General features: G+C 41.7%; 1 long non-coding RNA gene across 1 annotated transcript; it reads left to right on the top strand.

Annotated features, from left to right (window-relative positions):
• Window positions 1-5,648: 5,648 nt before the first annotated feature.
• Window positions 5,649-15,313, top strand: LOC144589540 (uncharacterized). The gene is made up of 2 exons (XR_013545707.1): window positions 5,649-5,915; window positions 12,338-15,313. It is a non-coding gene; the product is annotated as an uncharacterized LOC144589540 (long non-coding RNA).
• The last annotated feature ends 2,214 nt before the right edge of the window (window positions 15,314-17,527 follow it).

Here is a 17,527-nt window from a genome sequence, read left to right as displayed (position 1 = left end):
GGAAGGTTTCCAGGTGAAAGCCTGGAAACCTTCCGGACACCCCCCCACCCTGCAGCCGCCGCTTGAAGCCTGCCCAGGCCGCCTACCCGAGCTGTTCTCGGACGCCTGGACGTCCGAGAACGGCTGGGGTAGGCGGCCCGGGCAGGCTACCAGCAGCGGGGACAGAGGGGGGGGGGTACCCGGAAGGTTTCCAGGTGAAAGCCTGGAAACCTTCCGGACACCCCCCCACCCTGCAGCCGCCGCTTGAAGCCTGCCCGGGCCGCCTACCCGAGCTGTTCTCGGACGCCTGGACGTCCGAGAACGGCTGGGGTAGGCGGCCCGGGCAGGCTACCAGCAGCGGGGACAGAGGGGGGGGGTACCGGGAAGGTTTCCAGGTGAAAGCCTGGAAACCTTCCGGACACCCCCCCACCCTGCAGCCGCCGCTTGAAGCCTGCCCGGGCCGCCTACCCGAGCTGTTCTCGGACGCCTGGACGTCCGAGAACGGCTGGGGTAGGCGGCCCGGGCAGGCTACCAGCAGCGGGGACAGAGGGGGGGGGTACCGGGAAGGTTTCCAGGTGAAAGCCTGGAAACCTTCCGGACACCCCCCCACCCTGCAGCCGCCGCTTGAAGCCTGCCCGGGCCGCCTACCCGAGCTGTTCTCGGACGCCTGGACGTCCGAGAATGGCTGGGGAAAGCAGCGCGGGGAGGCTTCAAGCGGCGGCTGCAGGGTGGGGGGGTGTCCGCTCCCAGCGACCCCCCACGGCTTGGATCCAAGCTGTGGGGGCAGGCTGAGAGGGTGGTGGGATTGGGATGCCTTTCAGGCATCCTGGGTTTGGATCCCACCCGCCGCCGGTTACCCTAACCGGCGGCGGGTGGGATCCAAGCCCGGGATGCCTGAAAGGCATTGCAATCCCACCACCCTTCCCCCCGCGGCTTGGATCCGAGCCACGGCGGCTACCCCAGCCATGGCCGGACTCTAGGGAGTCAAGCCATGGCTGAGTTAGCCGCCGTGGGTCAGATCCAAGCCACGGGGGGAGGGAAAAAACCGGATAATCCATTCCTATTGGAACGGATTAACCGGTTTCCAATGCATTCCTATGGGAAATGGTGCTTCACATAACGATGTTTTCACATAACGATGTTTTGTTTGGAACCAATTAACATCGTTATGTGAGGCACCACTGTATTTGTTTTCAGTGAATCAGACTGCCTTCATACATTGAGACAGCCTGTCAGGGGTTTGTTTACCCTCACATAACTTCTTTCCTTAGGTGGAAGAACAAAAGAACAAGACTCATTTCCCAGAAAGGTTTCTGTGATTGGTGTAAAGTGTCTCTACAAAAAGCTAGTGATCTTTTTCCCTTTGTGAGGCAAAGCACATAGTATAGAGCAAACACAGAAGGACTGGCTGATAGGTCAAAAAGATACAAGCATTCAGTGTTTCTGATTTTTAAAACTCCACAAGGCAGAAGTTAACACTGTTCAGTTACACAATTTGTGTCATATGCATAGTTTTCTCAAAAATCATTCTTGCACGTGCAAAAATTCTTACAAGGTCTGGGAAAAATGATATTATTGATAAGATCACAATAAGGCAAACGTTTTTGTGGTTTCTTGTTGTATTAGAGAACAAGACAAGCAAGGATTTGCATCCTTACCTAAGAAAGAGAAATGGGCAGCTACAAAAAGATAGAACTTTTCATGAAAATCTGAGAATTCTAAAATGAAATTATTTCTGAAACTACACCAACTAATTATTATTTATTAAACCCACCACTGCATACAGCCTCTACTAATGTTCCGTTCTGTCATTATTTTTCATTTATCAAATTTGTGCTAAATACCTTCACCAACATTGTCCTGTTGTGCTTGTTACTATATACTTCCTCACACTGACTGAACCACTTTGCTGGTATATAAGATTCCACTGCTCAGAGAGTGAAACACTACCAAGCCTGCATTCTGTGAGAGAAAGTAAAGTTGTCAGTTTGGCTGGGAAGAAAATTTCACAGAAGAGAAGCTGATGGCTTGGAAGAGATGGTGAGATTCAGGGAAAGAAGGGAACAGAGAGATACAAGAAAATAAGGCTGAAAGAATGGGAAGGTAGCTAAATGAAAAAAAAGAGGTCAGTTTCTACTGAGTGTTTTTTAGTAGAGTAATTAACTGAGATTCTCAGCTGAGAAAGATAGACTGAAAAAAGAGTCTTTCTTTACTAAGGCTTATATAGTAGAACAGATTGAAATGGAAGGATGAAAGAAGAGAAGGTGTCTTGAAGAAATGGGTAGAGAAGACAGGAATTGGACCTCAAGAAATTAGATAAAACTGGAGCTATCAGATATTGGGCACTGAAAAATGCTTATAGCTAAGGATGGGGGCTTTGTATTTGTATACGAGTATAAAGCCCCCCCGGCACAGGTGGACAGCCTGATTACTTCCCACCTCCAGGCCCCATGAGACCACTTACCACACGCTGCACAGTGCATGGGGCTGTGGCAGCCAAGCTACTACCACAATTGTGGCACAGAAGATTGTGCCGGCCACACATGCTGTGTGGTAAGTGGTTCAATGGGGCCTGGGCATGAGAGGTGATCAGGCTGGCCACCTGTGCCGGGGGGGGCTTTATACTCATATACAAATACAAAGCCCCCATCTCTAATCACAGCATGTACAGTTACAAGAGGCTACACATTATGATATGTGAATGCTAGAGAGGATTTAAAAAGGCATAAGTACTCTAAACCTATGGGACACCCAGTGTGGTGTAGCAGACAGAATGATGAACTAGGACTCAGGAGGTTTGCTCAGCTGAAGAAATGCACTTGGGATGTGAAACTGGTCTTTAAATGTCTCACTTACCTTGAAAACCCAACTTGACAGCACATAACAACAGCAACAACTCTAGAACTTGGTACAAGAACGCTGCCATTTTGACTAGCTTGACTTTCCACTTTCTGCAGTCACTACAGTGTTGTAATCTAGCAATATTGAAAGAATTACTGGGAGCGGGAGTGCAGGAGGAGTCAATTTTCAACTAACTGTACTATTCTATGGCTACAGACCTTTAGCATACCAGTCTATGTTGTATTTGCCTGCTTATTTAAGATTCCTCCATGCTGACTCATTTTCATTCTCATTTTATTTACTTATTTTTTTTATTTATTGCATTTTTACCCTGCCCATCTAGTGACAGAGCACTACTCTGGGTGGCTAACAGTGATAAAAGAAATAATAACACATCCACCAAAATATACATCCAATTAAAAAAATCTATGGAAAAAAATCTGTCCCTGAGGCCACAATGTAAGAAAAACAGAGGTTGATCTGATGTGATTCACATTTGTGGAAATCCGGGTTTCCTCCGTTAAAATCACTGCAACCATCCAGATTTGTGGGAGTCAGCGTGGGCAGAGGGCAAACTCAGCTACAACAGCAGAAACTGCCTTAAGGCACTAAGAAGTGCTGATTGGCAATTTCTCTCTCTCTCTCTCTCTCTCTCTCTCTCTCTCTCTTATTTTATTTTAAAAAATTGTTCTCTTAAGTGTTCTAGTAAAACTGTTCAAGTGTTAAATAGAAGCTTTTTTTTTAATAAGACATGATTTGGAGAAAAGGAGCACTCAGTTAAGGGGAAGGAACACCCATGTAAGTGCACCTTTGCTTCTGAGCAGGCTATTCCACTGGTAGAAAGCAAGAAAATGTGATGCCAAACAAATCACAACAAATTTAAATCATCCCTTGCCCCCCTCCACACACAAAAAAGCAATCCCACTATGGGCTTTCCCACATTGAGCTTTAGATAATGTAGTCACCGAGTTTTAATTCAAATTCATTAGTGCCCAATCCAACATAAATCGCAAGGAAAACAGCCAGCATAATCACCCCCTTGTTGACTCACAGTGGTAATTAAAATGACTTGAAGGAATGCTACAGTTAAAGAACAATAAGAAGATATCTCAATGACAAAAAACATACTATCTTAAATATATAAATCATCAACCTTGGGTATATGCGTGAGTGAGTGACTGTGTAAAACATAGGTCATTGATGTCCTCTGATCTGACAGTATTTGAGACTGAATGTCTGTCAATGGCAGGTTCTAGTAATAAGCTGTCTCAGTCTGGTATATCTGAAAAGAGGCACATTATAAGCTGACAAGGTCAGGTGCTGTTTCTGAAGCACGGATTATTACAAAGGATCCAGCGCATGCCCCATTATTCTTCCTAACAGAAGCATCTATTTTAGTGTGCAGGACTATTGGATCAGGAAGCCTGGGAATATGAGGAGAAGGCAACTCAAAGAATCTCCTTCAAAAATAATAATTCTTATATACCTATGTATAAAATGGTGGGAGATTTGGCTGTAAAAACTAAGTGATTTATTACCGTTATATGGAGCAGAGGTGAGCATATTTCTTCCTTTTACACTGCCACCATTAAGGGGTATTGCATCATTTATCTTATATGCCCCTCTAACAGTCTTCTTTCATTGCTGCTTAGCAGTCCGAAATGAAAACTTTTTTCAAAAGAAAGTTTTGGCCTTTAAATAATAGGACCCTTTTATCACAATGAACTCCAGCATGAGGAAAGTTATGCACATCTCTCTCAAACTTTCCATGACAAACAGATAGAAAATAGATAACTTTTGCACTATGAGAATTAAGCCTAGAGCACCTTCAGTCAAAAGTGTTATCATTCATCCATGGCTTCTACTGGCTTTTCAAAGCACAAAGGGCATTGAAGTTTGACAAAGAGGCTGACTATACGGTCTGTTTAGTTGGCTGTTTGAGGCACTGCGGAGACCGGTGAGCTCTTAAAGATGGTGATCAAATGACATCATTGCTAGAGTGCACTATCCCACCCCCAGAGCATTCCTACCCATGTTTTTCTGTGTTTTTCCTATCAAGGGTTCTACTTTAATTCTACAAGTAGGAATGCTCTAGTTTGAACTGGTTCCAGTGCATGTGATCACTGGAACCAATCCAAAGCAAGCCTTTCTCTCTGCCATCAAGTCAATTCATTTGATAGCAACTCTTTCTTGAGCTTTCTAGATATAAAGTACTCAGAAGTAGTTTATCATTCCTTTTTTTCTGGAGGCACAATACAGAATCAAAAACTCCTGATCTGTAGCTCTGCAGTCAGGTACCTAACTTACTGAGCTGCTGTACTTGAGTATATATATATATATATATATATATATATATATATATATATATATATATATATATATATATATATATATATATATATATATATATATATATATATATATATATATATTCTTAAATAATTCTGTATTCCTAATAGCTAATTTGCAGGTGGCATTTAAATTTTTAATCTAACCAGTTTATGCAATATTTTTCTCATTAGAAATTAGAATCATACCACCGACAAAAACTCATTACCAATAAACATTGCTTTTGACCAAATATTAAAAATTAATTTATTATCTTAAATGCAATGTTTTCTTTCTAAACATTGGACCCAATGAAGTGCAAACAATGACTCACATAAATAATATGCGGAATAATTCTGGAATTGTACACTGGGTGAAATTTTAACACCTTTCTGAAGAAAGCTCCAGAAAGAATTGTTCTGAAAATGGTGGTCTGACCCTAATTAAGTACAGCTTCTCCCACTTCTTAAGACTTACAAGTAATGGGAGGGAGAAAAATTAGATTACTTTGCTGGATTGTACAGAGGACATTGAGGTGTCTGCCCTTGTTCACAGATACACATGGGACAAAGAATAGATGGACACAGCTGTGCCATCAGAAATGACAAGATCAAAGTCCACAGGGGGAATATTCCAGTCTTGAAAGACAATCCCTTTCGGACCTTGTGACTGCCATCCTTTAACAGAACGATTCCAAAGACAGGCTGCAATGGGAAATACTTGAACAGAATTAATCAAGAAGATAAACTCCTTGGTCCACAGCTTGAGTAAGAACAAAGTCTTCTTATCTCACTACATATGTGAATTAGCTCATCTATGCAGGCTTGTTTGTATTACCATTAACGGCATCTCTGTATTACCACTTCTTGCCACTTCTTTCCACGACTATAATTGAGAACAGCTGGTGATTGGGGGACAGCTTCCTTTTAAATGTTGGTGTGAGACATACCCCTTAATCCCAGCCCATAAACCATCCCAGTCCACAAGTCTGTCATAAAAATCATAAAATCATAGAATAATGAAGTTGGAGGGGGCTTATAAGACCATCAAATCCAACCCTCTGCTCAATGCAGGAATATAATCAAAGGATATCTACCAGGTAGTTGTTCAAATTTGTCTTGAATACCTCCAATGTTGGACCACTCATCACCCCTCAAAGTAATTAGTTCCATTGTCGTACTGCTCTAACAGTTAGGAAATTTTTCCTGATATTCAACTGAAATCTTGTCACTTTTAGGTAACTGGTGAAAGACTACCATAAAGTACTTGCTAGTACTTTTTTCCTGTTCTATTCCTCTACATTCTTCTCCTTCACACTTGTATCTATGTATAACTGTCAGCTGAAGCTACAGTTATTCATTAGATATTCATATATCTAATGAATTGGGTTAAAGTCCACAATTTATGCTACTATGATAATGGGTTTATTTATGTTAAATAAAACTCATTAATCCTTGAGGTAATGCAATTTATTTGTTGTCTTAGTCTTTAGGGTGGCATGAAATTCTTTGGTTTCCCTCTGCTTCTTTTCCCCTGTTCTTTTCACTTGTGCACATACAGACATTTGCACATATATACATACATGCCACTCCTGAAATGTAAGGCAGATCAACAATGGACACCTGCTTTTTTGAAGTTTTTTTTTAAGTCAGCCAAAGGAAAAGAACAACAATATCTCAAGGGAAGGAATTACATCTGGAGGAAAATTGCTGCAGTAAGACACAACATAGAACAAACCTAATAATTAAAAATATAAAAGAATAACAGAACAACACTGCTTATGCAAATATTCCAGAGGAGTTTCAACTGCAAGTGGCTGTGCAAATCAACCTTTCTTGCTTTTGTTTCTCAGACTCAAATAAGATCACACATTAACCATGCATGACTTCTTAGAAAAAAGATTGTATACATTCTAGAACAATAGGACAGTAAGTGTGTGCGACTTCTTGAAACTGCCTTAAAAAGCATGACTAAGAGCTGTATTGTTCTCACCATAATGAGTACTTTTGTGTATTTTCAATCCATTGAAGCTCCTCTCAATAGGAGGAGGGGGAAAGCAGGTTAGGCTACTGCTTATATCCTCTTTTGCTGGGATCTTCACTGCAAGCAATTCAGAACTGCAGACAGACTTTATCCACCTTTAACACTACATAGAAATGTCAGTGGAGATTAGCAGCAAAACAAATAGAGTCAATATTATCTGGAAAGAATATAAATGTGTGCTGGGAAGCCACACGGGGCTCCGCTTCAAAGAGGATTCTTAGAATCTGTGACTAGAGACTTGTTATTGACGAGTTTTCAACTGACGTTGCCAAAACAGCCTATCTGGAGTTTAACAGAGCAGACCACTGTGCCCGGTGCTTGTCATTTGTGAATGAGCTGGGTTTGCTTACTGACATTTGAAAGCACTTAGCTCTGTCATGCTGGGGCTGCTCAGAGTGCTTCAAGTGTGCTGAATAAATCTCATGCAGACACGAAGCTTGTAGGTGGTGTAAAGTATGAATGGGAGTTATCAGTGGTTCAGGTGCATCTGTGGGTCCTTGAATTATACATAGACCTTGACCCTTGCTACAAGCACTCTTCATTTCAGATCAGTGAGAGTGGGCTGTTTATTCAAGACGAACCATTAGCACATATTTCACAACTGAGGATGCGACTTGCTGCAGGCTCTGCTCTAGACAGAGGAGCCAACTGCCACCCTTCTCTCGAGGAAACTAAATTATTGCATGGCACCAACCCAGTATCTCAGGTCGCTCTGCCAACTGAAATAATCTCTTCCTCTGTCATTGGGTCCAATTATTCTCAGGGACTCTCAAGTGTTCTTTGCAGGCCGAAGGGAAAATGTCTGGGGGCATTTTGTGCAGGCTTTTCCAGGCAACTGCAGTAATAAATGATTGCTGATGGCCTTCTTCGCTGACATTAGAAGGCTGAAACCCAAGGGCTGCAACTTGTTGATATATCCCCAAGCAAGAAAGCTTAATTAGATTTCCGTGAGCATTCACTACTGCACCATAAAACTGAAAACTAGCCTAAAGACAGCTAACTAGAATGTAGTTTTAAACTTGGCTTCCTTGTTTTAACTTTCCCCCTATGCCCACATGTCTGCATAACTAAAAGGAATTACATCAGCTGGCCACTTGGCCACAATGCCCAATATCATGCAGGTTCATATATGTGAGATATTGGATTTAAAGAATTGGTTCCGATGCTAAAAGATGCAGCCTTTCTCTCTCTTAATGTCAAAGGATGCTCCAACTTTGGCATTATGTCCTTACAGAGAGTTTCTCTGACCCTTCAGGTAGCATCTAAAGGCATGGAGCTGGGCAGGGAAACTCGAAGAGCAAAGAAAAATTCAGCTCCAATATTAAATATTGCTATATACAAAAGATACAGGAGAGAAGAGAGAAAAATATAGCGTGGCCATTTTCAGCAGCATCCCCTGGGGTCAGAAGCAGCAGAGAAGCTGTAACTTCTGGTTCTGCGCTGCATCTGACACTTCAGTCCAATAGATCAATTCATGGATTGAATTTCTCAGCCTAAAGCAGGGGCAGAATGCAGGAAAACACAGGGATCTCTCTTGACTCCACGTATTATAGGATGCTTGAGGAAAGGAAACAGGGCTTGGGAATGATGTATGCCTTATGAGTCATAAGTCATATGGACACCACAACTCTTTCTCCAACCTATCCTCCATGAATTTTCACAAGTTCCAGCTAAAAAGATTCAGAAAAGCTCTTCATTTTGGAGAAGAAATAAACCTCATCCCACCAGCTTCACCATGAGAATGTCGGTGTCTTTGTACAGTGGAGCAAAAGACGTAGGAGGAGTACGATCAGCACAGCAAAGCCAAATACAGCTACCGCAGTGTTGCTGGTGGTAAGTCTAAACACCAACATGGATGGAGACGTTGCAGTTGCGTGTAAATGTGCAGACAGGAAAGTGAACAATTTTACACTTTGAGTTGCTGTTTTACTGACTGCAATCCAGAGAAAGTAAAAGACAGTTGTTGTTATGTGTTGTCAAGCTGCTTCCAACTTATGGTGATCCTATCAATTAGTGATCTTCAAAAGACCCTATCATTAACAGACCTGAACAAGTTTTGCAAACTCAAGGCAGCAGCTTCCTTTATTTATTAATCCCTCTCATATTCAACCTTGCTTTTTCCTGCTGTCTTCAACTTCTACCAGCAGTATTGTCTTTTCCAAGGAGTCCTGTATTCTCATGATGTGCTCAGAGTTTTATTGCCTCAGCTTAATCACGTTTGCTTCTAGAGAATTCTGGTATGAGTTGATCTAGAACCCACATATTGTCCTTGGTATCTGTTAAGATGTCCTTCAACACCACATTCCAAATGAACTGACTTTTTCCCTCTCTTTCCCCCCCTTAATTTTCCAGCATCCACACCCATACATAGCAACTAGGAATCCTGAAGTACAGTGGTGCCTCGCTTAACGATGTTAATTCGTTCCAGCAAAATCACTGTAGAGCGAAAACGTCGTAAAGCGAAATAAAAAAGCCCATTGAAAACCGTTCAATGCATTCCAATGGGCTGAAAACTCACCGTCCAGTGAAGATCATCCATAGGGGTGGCCATTTTCAGGTGCCTGTAAAGCGAAAAATGGCTCCTAAACACAGCGGGGAGCCATTTTGTACACCCGGTGGCCATTTTGAAAACCAATGACCAGCTGTTTTTGATTGTCGTAAAGCGAAAATCGATTCCTGAAGCAGGAAACCGATCATCACAAAGCGGAAAAAAACCAATTCAAACAATCGTTTTGCGATCGCAAAAACATTGTCGTCAAGCGGATTCATCGTTAAATGGGGTAATCCTAAAGCGGGGCATGACTGTATAGATAACCTTGGTGTTTGTCTTCATTGACATCCTTACTCTTAAAAATATTTTTAAGTTTCTTCATAGCTGCCCTCCAAAGTCTGAATCTTCTGATTTCAGCTTGAAGATCTGGCATTTCTTTTAGAATTCAGAAGAACTCATTTGGAATAATTAGAACATTTAAGAAGGTTTCCATGGGCTTAGGAGCCCTTTCAGCGTAGAGTTACAGCTAGTGTGGAAACCCATATGCATGAATTCTCAACATGGAGACTTCAACTATGGAGCCAATTATGCATTATATATTTGGGTAAAGAAAAGTAAAGTATATATTCAGTAAAGAAAAGCAAATTGCTGCACCTGGAGACATCCAGGAGTAGCCATTTGGTCATATGTATACACTGCCCATGATTTAACACCCGAAATACCCATTTTTCAGAATTGGAAGTCAACTTTTGGGTTCCTTCTGTTCCAAGGGTATTCTTCTTCCAGTTTTTGTTATCTGTGTGGCTCCCAGTGGATTCTAGGAGCAGAGAATTGGCCTATGACGCCACCAAAGCTGCCCATCCCTGACATATATTATGAAGATTGGATTTCTCTTGAATTCGTACCAGTTTTCATTGGAGAGGGGAAAGACATACTGCAAATACAGTCAGTGTGATTTTTTGGGATGATCAAGAGCTGAATTCAATTAAAGGACATACTTTAATATGTAAGCAGGTTATTCATTTTGTTTTCTATTGGTAAACATAGACAAATTTCTCTATACAGAATAGTAAAGTTTCCCCTTGACATTTTTAGTCCAGTCGTGTCCGACTCTAGGGGGCGGTGCTCATCCCATTTTTCAAGTCATAGAGCCAGCGCTTGTCTGAAGACAGTTTCTGTTGTCATTGGCCAGCGTTACTAGGGAACATCATTTTACCTTCCCACCGAGATGGTACCTATTTATCTGCTCACATTTTCACATGCTTTTGAACTGCTAGGTTGGCGAAGAGCTGGGACAAAGTGAGGGGAGCTCACTTCGTCTCGTGGATTCAATCTTGAGTGCTGGTCTTCTGACCCTGCAGCACAGGCTTCTGCAGTTTAGCCCACAGTGCCACCACATAGATTATGTCAACCTTGGTCCACTTTGGTGATGTTTCTGTTGGAGTATTAGCAACCTCCCTGTGGTACCTTTAAGAGGTTTTGCTGTGAGGGACTTTTATAGGCTGAGTTTACTGTCAGTCAATCCAGCAGTAACCAATTGTTCCCTCTCTGCACCAAATTTTGAAGAGAACCACACCTCTCTGCTTAAGAGTCTTTTTCCTGCTTTTTTACAGTTAACTGTATAGTTTGTATTCTGTCAGTATTCAGTTAGTGTTAGAGTTAATTGTGTAGTATATAGTATGTATAGTCAGTAAGCAGACTGAATTAGTTAAAGCTTGTTCCTGTAACCAGTCAATTATTTTCTACAATATGCTGTTTTTGATCTGTTTAGATCTGTGAGTAAATGGAACCTTTTATTCTTTCTCTTACCAATGTCTCAAAGTGAGTTATTGAGACTTTAAGTGCCAGCTGATGAAAACTATAAGGGAGTAGTCTACTGTGACGGGACTTAAAACTAATTCTGTTCTGAAAGTCCCTGCACTATCAGATGCATAGCTAGAGAGAGGTTTTAGCCAAAAATTCACACTCTGACAAGCATTTCTATACAATACCATAGAGCTAGATTAGACATCTATCAAGCATATTAGTATTTGAAGCTGGAAAACTTTGCCTAAGGCACAGAGTGGGTGTAGATGTGATTCATACAATTTCATGATTCCTTTTTCATATCACTCTTAAAGAACAAAAGAGTAAGCAGTAAGTGATCTCTTAAAATCACGAAAGTAATTGCAAAGATAGGTCTATAAAGAAAATAATGAGCTATTAATTTTTTTAAAAGATACTTTCTGAAACAGACAGTGAATTTCACATCTTTCCAATAGTGCCACACTGCAGTTTTAATGAGCAATTTTTCTAGAAATGCACCTCTGAAAACACTATAAATCCCACACAAACTTTGCAATTATTTACCAAGTGATTAAAATAATGTAATTTATTATAGATGTAATTTTGCCGCCTTCTCTAAAAATGTGCTGCCTCGAGTGTGCAATTGAGCTGCAATTTATCAATATTGATCTTGTTTGATTATCCTATTTTGTAATTTATCCTTTTCTTTCTCATATAATTCCATCTTAATATTGCTTGTATAGAAAGATGTACTCTCTCGGAAAAATAATTAACTTGTCTTGTGGAAGGATAATGTTGTTTATGATACAAAAAACACTTGATTAGCAATGCATCCTGGTTACTTAATGACAGGTGTTATTTATTTTGCAGCACTCCAGGAAGAGACTGTATACATAAGATTCATATAAACGCAAGCAATCCTTGGGGCTAGCTGCTGCAACCTACTTTGATGTGGATCTCAAACAGCATGAAGAGCTTAGAAACATGTCTGAAATAGAAGCATCTTGTTCATTGCTCTCCAAATTTTCCATACTGTGTGTTTCTGTTTCTTGTTGTCCCTACCTCACAAATAGTAAATGAAATTGCTATGTACAGTAAATATGTTAGCACTGTTTTGGGACAAAGCATTTGTAATTTCATTTTATCATCTGTTCTGCTGTCACCAGAGGATCTCACTGATCACTGAGACTTCAGGAGCAACGGCAGTGAAAACCAACTCTATTTCCTAGCTTTCCTTCACCAAAAATACAAGCTAGTGCAACATGTGCCACTATGTTCAAGGCGATCAGCTCTCCCAGAAAATATACCAGAAGCAAAGCACAGGGTTGATGGATGTCCTGTGTACCTTGTTTACAAGGGTGTTAGCACTTCTGGGAGGCTTCTTGGTACATTATTAGCTTTGCAAGGAAGCCACACATGTCCATATGACTTGCATTCTGGAAAAAGAAAGTAAGGTTGAGTATGTGTGATACATGTTTTCAAACCTTGGCTGTCACCCAGTAGTAATTGACAACTAAAGTGAGCTCACTGGATCAACTGAATTTATAGAAGACTTGACTTACCAAATCCTATTGATTCAATGGGCTTACTCCAGTTGTGACTTTCTACTGCATTTCAGCCATTGTGTAATTATTTTGTTCGAAAATTGTCGACTGCCTTGAGTTCCTCTGGAGGAAGTGAATGTTGGTTTATATGTTTTTGGTGTTTTTTTAAAATAAATCACTCATCTGTGGTGTAGACCCCTACAGACATTACAGATAGCATAATTTATGAAGTAACAGAACTATATATCCTGGATGCACACTAGATGCCCTTCAAAGCTACAACTTGGAGTCCAGGGAAAGAATTCTAAAACAGTAGAACTCCATTATAGAGGAAGTCATCTATTTAGTGCTCAGTCAAAGGGAGTGCCTGAAACAGAGAAGTCATGAATCACTGACGTGATGAACATTCGCCGGCAAGCGATTCGTCTCTTCCATATTTGTGCATGTCACTGAGGAGCAGCAGCTCATGAAGCATGAGGAGAAAAAACCTTGGGATGGCAAAGGAGGACAACAGCTAGTCAGGGGACAGGAGAGTGATGAATCTTTCCTCACGTGTGATGACTAGTTTAATGGGAAATAAAAGACATTTACAAAGTGAGGGAGGTGTGGAAGATCACCATCAAAACAGTGTTGCTGTCTAGATTTTGCTTATGAAAAGTGTCTCTTGAGGCTTTAGGTGTTAGATAAAGCATAACTAGGAAAATGAATGGCTTCTTGTACCTCGAAGGGAGATAGAAAGACATTTCAATTATGTGCTCACACGCTTGGCTATTATGTATAGATTTTGGCTTTAAAAAAAAGTCCAGCCTCCCTAGACGTATATATTAATTGCTTTGTCCTCGTGCCTCCTGCCATCTCCCCCACTCTTTGTTGGCTAGCTGGCCTAGCACTAGACCGTCAAGCCATTTAAAAAAAATGTCTTGCTGAGCAAACTTGCAGAACTGCATGAGCAGGGACTCGTCCTCCTCACCCATCCCCAGTGATGGGGAACACTGGTGTTTTGTCCATGGGGCAGGGCTATGGGTGGGGATATCATGCCATAGATAAGGTAGCCTCACCCTCATCCTGGCCTCTCTGTCCATGAGTCACACAGGAGGAGGGTGGCTTCCAATACGTATCTGACCAGCTGGCCATGTGTGTGGCAGTGTTGGTTTCAGGTACAGCAGCATCCTGTGGCTTCTCTGACAACAGTTTCTGGAGTCAAACTGGGGCTCCCTGGTAGGGTGGGGATAAGTTGGCCTGGTGGGAATCAGGAAAGTATCCTTGGCACACAGGATTTGTCCTGCGCGTTGCTTCCACAGAGCGTTAGGTATCTAGCTGGGAGTCAGTGTTGTGACTCACTTGACCATTTCCCCTCCTTACCCCTTGGGAAGTGGGTGCCAATACGTTTTGCACCTAAACCACCCCAATTGTCCATTCATACAGGTGATGGGAGAGCTTTTTGGGTTGATAATTCTGAGTCTGGATTTACCCTTCTGGCCTGATTTTAACACTATGATTAGCCAGCTGAGTGCTATGGAGAGGGATTGCAATGGTACAGGAGCAGTTCTGGCTCCCCTGCCCCAACTGCAATGGTCAGAGAGGGCTTCTAAGGCATTCAGGGCAGCTGGAGGATGATCTAATACATTAGAAAAGGTGAGCATCCAGGGACTTCCAGGGTAGCAACAGCAGAGGTACAGTCACAGATGTTAGTAATGAAAGTCCAAATGAAGACAATGGTGGGGACCCAGAAATGCCATGTTGTGGCAGAGACCCAGATGTACAAGGTGGCAATGGAGACTTAGTCACACCAAGAAGGGTCTGAGATGGAACCTGGGACCCAGAATGCATGACTTTCACTGATCCAATATATGGACTTGATCCACAAGGCTTATGTAGATTTCCCAGGGTATATTTGGCTTCTTTATGATGATGCCTTCAGGATGAGAGTGGCCATTCACCCCACCATGAGGTGAGATGAGCAGCAGCCACACTTGTGGCTCCAGCTCATGATACCAGCCTGGTTTTTGTTGTGAGAGAGGTTCAACAGTGGGCTTTTTAGTGCAGAAGCCAGGTCAGTCAAATGATCCCTGCAAGCTGGAAGGTCAGGTGATTCGATCCTGCCTCCTATGTTGTGAGTTTGGTGAACACAGAGAGCGCAGCAGGAAACCCCATAAGTTCCAGCATGAGCGCTCCATTTGTGGCACTGTCAAAACTGGGAAATCTGAATCCTCATACCTCCCATTGATTTGTGCAAGGAAATTAAAACAGACATTACTTTTTTTTCTTTTGTTTTTGTTTTTCATGGAGGTGTATGACATTTGGAAATAATGTGGAAGCACACAGGGTTATTCCTGCTGAATTCCAAACAAATAAGCCCAAAGGTTTTTATGCTAGAGACTTCTAAAGTTATCCTTTAAAATGACTTTAGCTATTAGTTTTTCACATAAGTAGATGAAATTTAGGGATTTTCTACTCCCTCACATATTGATTGTTCTTGGCACGAATAAGTTTAAATGTGCTAATATTTGTCCTGCTTTTCTGTACTGTGGTACTAACCATGGTTTAACATTTTGGAAATGCACTATCTGGCTTTCTTTTAGTGTCCAAATCACAGAATTGATGCAAGTTGATTCAGACCAATCCAAGCTTGCTTTGGACCTACCGTATTTTTCTGTGCATAAGATATGACTTTTTAATTAAATAATTGGACCAAAAATTGAGGGTCGTCTTATACAGGGCAGGCAGCCGCTTCGTCGCCTTTTGCGAAGCTACAGAGTAAAGCAGCCATGAAAGCGCATCAGGATCAAAGGAGCGCGCGCGCACTGCCCTTTCATGGATGCATTAGCCTTTTCCTAAACTCCGCAGGGCTTAGAAAGCAGGAAAGGCAGCTGGGAAAGGGTGTGAAGATCAAAGGGGCACGTGCGTGCTCTGCCCTCAAGTTTTCTAATTTGGGTGTTAGAAAAGGGGGGGTCGTCTCATACTGTGGGTCATCTTGTAAACAGAAAAATACGGTAACTGGGATCAATCTGATGCTCTTCAGCTGTTATCTGAATGGGTCCCTATTGGCCCTATTTGGTTCAGGATTTGGCCAAGTTGGTTACATGCCTGCAGTGACCAGTGTTGTTTTGGATGATCTTGGACCCCAAGATTTCATTCAAATCCAAATTCAGTGTTTCACAAAATATTCTGCTTTGCCTCAGTCTTGTTTAGAGTGACATCCTGAGACTTACATTTCCAAAATTTTGTATCCCTCCCCTCTGTTGACTGCCATTGGAAATCCTAAAATGGCTTTCATTTATTCCTCTCTTTGTCAAAACCCAATGAGGTTTGCAGGTATACCGGTCTCTCAGAAGACAACAAAGCATGCAAAGTGAAAACAAAGAGGAGTGCATTTGTATATGAACACATGCTACACTCCTTTGAAATCTGTTTTATCTAAATAAAATAAGGAAACAGCCAATATTTTTTTTCCAGAGAGAGAATAGGAAGAAATTTGTAGGCACAGTATAGTTATCCATTTCTAGGGAAACAAAGCTGCAAAAACACAGGTGGCACAGTGAACAAGCAAAGTGTGTCCATTTGGAGGGTTGATTTTTGGGGGTTTTTTTATGATTGAACTTAACCTTGGGTTTGCTGTGAAATATTATTCTGATAGTGAAAGACAGGCTGGAGGTTATGGCTGTCCTTCATTCTCAGAACAATAAAAGAATTGTATCAAATGCTTGTTGGACAAACACAAAAATAACACTAAATATTTCCTCATGCCAGGTAGTTCTGGTCCCTCAGTGAATGCTGAGCTTTGCCATGTCAGGATCATATCAGTACCAATAGGCCAATGTGCTCATAGCTTTTATCCATAGACTGCTGTGAGAGTCATCTCAATAAATAATTGTTTACTGAAGAGTCAAGCATATGCTGAGACAAATGCAACTGCATGCAAAGACAACAGACATTGCAGAGCGCCCTAAGTAATGAATGTGTACAGTTTTATAAGAATAGATACATTAATTTATGTGGGACAGATGTTGTTTGATGAGGAGGCCAAGTTGATTTCCCATTAGCACCTGGCTTTTTAGACAATTTAAGTGAAAACATAAGACACCATACAGCTGTCCCTAGGCAAAGAAAAAAAGATGTTTCAGATGAGTAAAGGTGCTAAGGTGTTATGCTACTTGTAAACTGGATTAGGGATTTTAAAATTGCCTGAGGAAAGTCTGTCACAAAATCACATCTTGCTGCAGCTCAGAGCACAAATATTGGAAGGTCTCTTGCTAAACATGTGCTAGGATTAGAAGGCATCCATGTTTAGTCATGGAGCCCTTCTTCTTCCCTTGTCCCCCACTTTTGGTGTTTCCATTGAAGTGAATGGTAATACCACACAATGGCCTTTCTGAAGCCTGAATCCTTTTGAAGCTTTATGTGTGGTCTAGCTTTCATTTAATAGCACCATCAGAGAACTCATTCACCTAAAGAGCTATGAGGTGGCTTATCTTGGTTTGTGACTGGGGGCTTAAAAAGAAGGCATGGGCAGCTT

This window comes from Pogona vitticeps, chromosome 5 (assembly GCF_051106095.1).
Source record: "Pogona vitticeps strain Pit_001003342236 chromosome 5, PviZW2.1, whole genome shotgun sequence".
Classification (NCBI taxonomy): domain Eukaryota; kingdom Metazoa; phylum Chordata; class Lepidosauria; order Squamata; family Agamidae; genus Pogona; species Pogona vitticeps.
This window is presented reverse-complemented; position numbering and strand designations above follow the sequence as displayed.